This window comes from Amia ocellicauda, chromosome 6 (genome assembly GCF_036373705.1).
Source record: "Amia ocellicauda isolate fAmiCal2 chromosome 6, fAmiCal2.hap1, whole genome shotgun sequence".
In the NCBI taxonomy this organism is placed as follows: Eukaryota; Metazoa; Chordata; class Actinopteri; order Amiiformes; family Amiidae; genus Amia; species Amia ocellicauda.
In genome coordinates, this window is record NC_089855.1 from 45,849,620 (window position 1) to 45,856,620 (window position 7,001).

Below are 7,001 nucleotides of genomic sequence, written 5' to 3' on the forward strand. Positions count from 1 at the left end.
TCGATGCCACCTCTCCTCAGAACTACCACCCTGTCTCCCTACTTCCTTTCCTCTCCAAGACTCTTGAGCGGGCGGTCCACCGTCAGCTCTCTGACTTTCTGTCTCAACACTCACTCCTTGATCCTCTGCAATCTGGCTTCCGCACAGCTCACTCCACTGAGACAGCTCTCCTGGCTGTCACTGACTTCCTCAGCCGTGCTCGGGCGGCCTCCCTCTCCTCAGTCCTCATCCTCCTTGACCTCTCTGCAGCATTTTACACCGTCGATCACTCCATTCTCCTCTCCTGCCTTGCCGACCTTGGGATCTCTGGGACTGCTCTCACCTGTTTCTCCTCCTACCTCAGCGACTGGTCCTACCAAGTGACATGGCGAGGCTCCTCATCCACCCCCCAACCTCTCCTCACAGGTGTTCCCCAAGGCTCTGTCCTGGGCCCACTCCTGTTCTCTCTCTACACTCGCTCCCTGGGCCCACTCATCGCTTCCCACGGCTTCTCCTACCACTTCTACACTGATGATGCTAAGATCTTCCTATCCTTTCCCTCTTCTGACCCTCTTATCCCCTCACGCATCTCTTCCTGCTTGTCTGCCATTTCTGCCTGGATGCACTCGCACCACCTCAAGCTCAACCTCTCCAAATCAGATCTCCTCTTTTTCCCCCACTCTTCCTCACCTTCTGCTGACCTCCCCATCTCTATCCCCTTGGAATCCACCACACTCTCTCCTTCTTCTGCTAAAAATCTAGGAGTCACCCTCGATCCTGCGCTCTCCTACTCCCAGCACATCACCTCACTGACACGCACTTGCAGATTCTTCCTGAGCAACATACACCGGATCCGTCCCTTCCTCACCAACTACTCAACTCAGCTACTCATCCAGTCACAGGTCCTCTCCCGCCTGGACTACTGCAACTCCCTCCTGGCCGGCCTGCCTGCATCCACTACCCGCCCACTGCAGCTCATCCAGAACTCTGCGGCTCGTCTGGTATTCTCTCTGCCACGATTCACACACGCTACTCCACTACTCCGCTCCCTCCACTGGCTCCCAATTGCGGCACGCATCCAATTCAAGACTCTGACCCTCACCTACCGCTGTCTTGACCACACTGCACCAAGCTACCTTCAGTCACTTGTCTCTCCATACATCCCCACCAGACCACTGCGCTCCTCCAGTGCCAGAAGACTAACTCTACCTCCTCTCCACTCTCCTTCCTCCAGAGCTGCTCCTTCTCATCCCTGGCCCCTAAGTGGTGGAACGACCTGCCCACCGAAGTCAAAGCAGCAGAGTCCCTGACCTCATTCCGGCGCTTACTCAAGATGCATCTCTTCCGACAGCACTTGTAATATTAGTCCTCTTTCCCTGCTAGATTGCACTTCAGCTTATTATGCTCCTCGTGTTCTTGATTGTTCTCCTCCTTGCCCCCTTTTCCGTAGCCCTTGTCTGTAACCCTACATCTTGACAGCACTTAGCTTTCACCGTCCAGGATGTAGCAAGTCTTTTACTGTACTTGCATAAATTGTAATAGGAATTTGTAAAATGTATTTTTGAATTGCTGTATTTTAGCTAAGTTGAATTTGAATTTGTAATGATTGCCTTGTAATTCTCTGTATTTTGCACTTATGTTGTAAGTCGCCCTGGATAAGGGCGTCTGCCAAGAAATAAAAATAATAATAATAATAATAATAATAATAATAATAATAATAATAATAATAATTAACACTGGTGAGAGTAGTGCAGTGTTCATTTTTTACACATAATATACTGAAGATAACACTGGAAATGTAACACTGGTGCAAGAGTAACTTTACCACTCTGTAGAGTGGGACCAAATGTTATCTGAAATAGTGTTAAAATATAGTCTTTAAGAGTGAAATGAACACTGATGTTTTTACTGTGCTGCAGCTGATTGTATTACTAAATTATTCATTTCTGTGAAATAAAATACTTGACCTTTGTATGCTGGTTGCTGGCAGGGATAGGGCAGGGCAAAAGGTGTGGTCACCTGAGTGTGGTCACCCAGTGCTCAAAGCTGAGGGGGGTGGAATAATGATGGAAATGTATTGTCAATTATTGTCTATAATTGTGTTGTGTGGTTCCCTTTCAAATTGAAAGAAACCCATTACCAAATGGAAGAGCCTTCTGACCTGCCAATCATTGAAAGCATGTACCAAAGCTGCCCAATTAGGGGCCCTGCTGGCAGGAGAAAGACCTGCATCCGGCATCTGTGAAAAGTCTCCTCCTGACTGCAGCTACCTGCCATTTCTTCTTTCACGTTGCCAGTGAATGTGCTACAGTTTCGCTTGCAATCCTAAACTTGAGAAGTGTGCTCCCCTGCTCTTCGGAGTTGGTTTGATCACTGGATTATATTCTTGGATTATATCCTTTTCAAAATCTTAAATTCTCTCAGACTGTGTCCGACCGGGCGACTGGTTCACGTCAATAGACCTCACGTCCCCATCCTCCCGGCGCACAGAAAATACCTACGCTTTGTCTTCCAGTGCGTACAAGTTCAATGTGCTGTCCTTCGGCCTATCACTGGCTCCCCGCACGTGCATGGATGTAGCCTTGGCCTAACGCCCAAAAAAATCCTAGTTCGGACGGACAACACTTTGGTGGTGGCCAACATCAAACACCAAGTCAGCCTACGCTCCCCCAGACTACATCGTGTGGCATGCAGATTTCTCCTGTGGGCGCAATACAATCCCTGCTCCATACTGGCAATACACCTGCCGGGTGTGTCCAATACAGTGGTGGACATTCTCTCCAGGGGAGGTCCGGACAGCTCAGAGTGGAGACTGAATCCCCAGGTGGTGGAGCAGATCTGGAGGATGCTGGGACAAGCTCTGGTCGACCTCTTTGCCACACAGGCGACAACTCACTGCCCTCTGTGATTCTCCCTCGAGAAGGGAGGCGGCCCCCTGGGTGTGGACGCATTTGTTCACCCATGGCCACAGGAACTGTTGTATGCTTTCCCCCCACTGCCACTTCTTCCACTGACACTGCAGAGGATTCGCCACGAAGGAGCTTGGGTTCTCCTGGTCGCCCCCCACTGGCTGAGACAATTGTGGTTCGCGACGCTGGCACAGATGCTCGGCGCAGAACCATGGCAGCTTCCGCTTCGACAAGACTTACTGAGCCAAGCAGAAGGGCTACTCTGGCACCCAAACCCAGCACAGCTGCAGTTGTGGGTCTGGCCCCTGAGAGGCACCACCTCATGTGTCTGGGGCTGCTTGTCAATGTCATAGAAATACTAGTCGGCCAGGGCCCCTTCAACTAGGGCCCAATATTGTTACAAGTGGTCAGTCTTCCAGAACTAGTGTCTAGAGAGACATGTGGACCCGGTGTCATGTCCCATATCGACAATCTTGTGCTTCCTGCAACAGCTGCTTGAAGATGGGAAATCGGCTTCCACACTGAAAGTCTATCTGGCTCCTATCTCAGCTTGCCATGATAAAATTGACAATGTCTCCCCAAGGACACAATTCCAGCTTGGGACTTGGAATTAGTGCTAAATGGACTGAGCGGTGCTCACTTTGAGCCCATCTCCACAATGGAGCTCCACTTCCTCTTACTCAAGGTAGCGTTCCTTGTAACAATAACGTTGGCAAGGAGAATTAGTGAAAATCATGCCTTGTCTGTGGATAAAGCCTGTCTGATCTTCTCGGGAAGCAACAACAGATTCACTCTCAGGACAAACCTTCCTGATGAAGAAATGGCAGGTAGCTGCAGTCAGGAGGAGACTTTTCACTGATGCCGGGGGTGGGTCTTCCGCCTGCCAGCAGGGCCCTATTGGGCAGCTTTGGTACATGCTTTCAATGATTGGCAGGTCAGAAGGCTCTTTCCATTCAGTAATGCCTGTCTTTCTTTTTCAGGGAACCGGGTTATGATAATAACCTATCGTTTTCAATGTTGTCACTTGTCAGTGCCCCCAAACATACTGTAGTGTGACACCGCACTGTAAGGGGTTAATGGGTAAAGGCAGTGCGGTGTGAGAAGCGTAGGGAGAAGGGGAAAAGAAAGGAAGCAGAAGGAAGGGGTCAGAGTGTACTAAGAGTGAGCTAGTGTACAGTTAATAATACAATTAAAAGACTTGTTGTTGCACCCGCAAGTTGGCCTGATTCCTTAGAAACCTCTCCAAGCGCTACAATGGCATCAGAAGTGGCGACTGACAGGTACTATCCTGACGAGCTGCGTGAGATGAAAGTCAAACCGAGAATCCAGGCTGTGATGCCGGAGCACTACAGATTGAGTTGCACGGCCATGCCGAGTCCACGGGCCGCGCCAACACATAAACCTCCCACTTTTGATAGTTAGTCCATTTGGGAGACTTATATCACTCAGTTCCAGTAAACTGAATAACTGGAGTGAAGGCCACAGGGACCGCACAGCTAGAACTGCTGTAGCTTTAAGGAGCTCTGCCAGGCTCTCTCACTGCGATATGAGGTGGAACAGCAGCATTGCAGTTCAGAGCACAGAGGAGAGAGCCGGGGGAGACACTGCAGGAATTTGCACTGGAGCACAATCGCATATTCAGGTGTGGGGTCGGAGTTGCAGAACCAAATGGTGACAGAGCAGTTTATGGAGGGGTTAGAAAATGCTGATGTTCACATCCAACTCAAACTAAAATCCCCCAGCACATTTCAAGAGGCTTTACTGGCTGCAATTCAGGTCGAGACTATGTATTGCACTGAGAATAGCCATGCTTTAATGAAAACACGCGCAGATCTGAAAACATGGCCCCCGTTGTGCACAGAGAAGCTGCGGGAGGGACCGCCCACATCGAAAGCGAGGCAACCGCCGATGTGCTGACGAGTGATAATGTGAGCAGGAAGTGTGATCAAAATCAATACTTTTCCTATGAAAATGGGCTATGAGACTGCTAATATGAATCCCCTGCTGGAAATTACAGCATTGACCAGCTTAAGCTGGTTTTGCTGGTGACCAGCTAGGGTTGTGATTTGGAACAACTTAACTGGTGTAATGCAGAGCTGTATATATATATAGCAAAAGTTATAAAATTGTTTTAGTTATGTATTTTTACCCTGTATGGGTATAACTTCTGCTATAAACATACATACACACACACACACACACACACACACACACACACACACTACTGACATTGAGTTAATACACTGTATAAATGTATAAAATATAAAGAAGATATTTGCAATGATTAATCATACGGAAAAACTACAGGACACTTAAGAAATATAAATGTAGTTAAATGTAATATTTTAGTTGAATAGCTTTATTAAATGGTTGAAAATACAAAAACATCTATACAATAATTTGACTATTTGACTATCTAGTGCAAAAAGAACTATGTGAAATTAGACATTGTAGGTAACTACAAATAAAACCTGTTAAACATAATTAAATATAGACAAGTATATTATTGTAACTTCTATGGTGATATACACTCACCTAAAGGATTATTAGGAACACCTGTTCAATTTCTCATTAATGCAATTATCTAATCAACCAATCACATGGCAGTTGCTTCAATGCATTTAGGGGTGTGGTCCTGGTCAAGACAATCTCCTGAACTCCAAACTGAATGTCTGAATGGGAAAGAAAGGTGGTTTAAGCAATTTTGAGCGTGGCATGGTTGTTGGTGCCAGACGTGCCGGTCTGAGTATTTCACAATCTGCTCAGTTACTGGGATTTTCACGCACAACCATTTCTAGGGTTTACAAAGAATGGTGTGAAAAGGGAAAAACATCCAGTATGCGGCAGTCCTGTGGGCGAAAATGCCTTGTTGATGCTAGAGGTCAGAGGAGAATGGGCCGACTGATTCAAGCTGATAGAAGAGCAACTTTGACTGAAATAACCACTCGTTACAACCGAGGTATGCAGCAAAGCATTTGTGAAGCCACAACACGTACAACCTTGAGGCGGATGGGCTACAACAGCAGAAGACCCCACCGGGTACCACTCATCTCCACTACAAATAGGAAAAAGAGGCTACAATTTGCACAAGCTCACCAAAATTGGACAGTTGAAGACTGGAAAAATGTTGCCTGGTCTGATGAGTCTCGATTTCTGTTGAGACATTCAGATGGTAGAGTCAGAATTTGGCGTAAACAGAATGAGAACATGGATCCATCATGCCTTGTTACCACTGTGCAGGCTGGTGGTGGTGGTGTAATGGTGTGGGGGATGTTTTCTTGGCACACTTTAGGCCCCTTAGTGCCAATTGGGCATCGTTTAAATGCCACGGCCTACCTGAGCATGGTTTCTGACCATGTCCATCCCTTTATGACCACCATGTACCCATCCTCTGATGGCTACTTCCAGCAGGATAATGCACCATGTCACAAAGGTCGAATCATTTCAAATTGGTTTCTTGAACATGACAATGAGTTCACTGTACTAAAATGGCCCCCACAGTCACCAGATCTCAACCCAATAGAGCATCTTTGGGATGTGGTGGAACGGGAGCTTCGTGCCCTGGATGTGCATCCCACAAATCCCCATCAACTGCAAGATGCTATCCTATCAATATGGGCCAACATTTCTAAAGAATGCTTTCAGCACCTTGTTGAATCAATGCCACGTAGAATTAAGGCAGTTCTGAAGGCGAAAGGGGGTCAAACACAGTATTAGTATGGTGTTCCTAATAATCCTTTAGGTGAGTGTATAATACACATATTTAAAACTCATTTTCCTTTGGTCCAGACTTTTTATATTTTTTGTTAATGTCCATGATTTTTTCTGTAAGATGTCTTCCAATTTTGGAAAATCTTGATTTTATTTTAACTTCTTCAATGTTTTTCTTGCTGTAGGAGTCTGTTAAAAGATGGTGATAAAAAAGTAATCTTTTTCTGTTTATCTCTTGGTGGGCTCAAATTAAATCAATAGCAAAAGTGATGTATATAATACATAATCCTTATATTGTATTGTGGAACATAACATTTTAATCACAACTTACACCTCTGATGTATGATATGCTATTAATGGTATGTTAGTGATAATAGTAAGTTTGCTCATTGTATTTTGTCA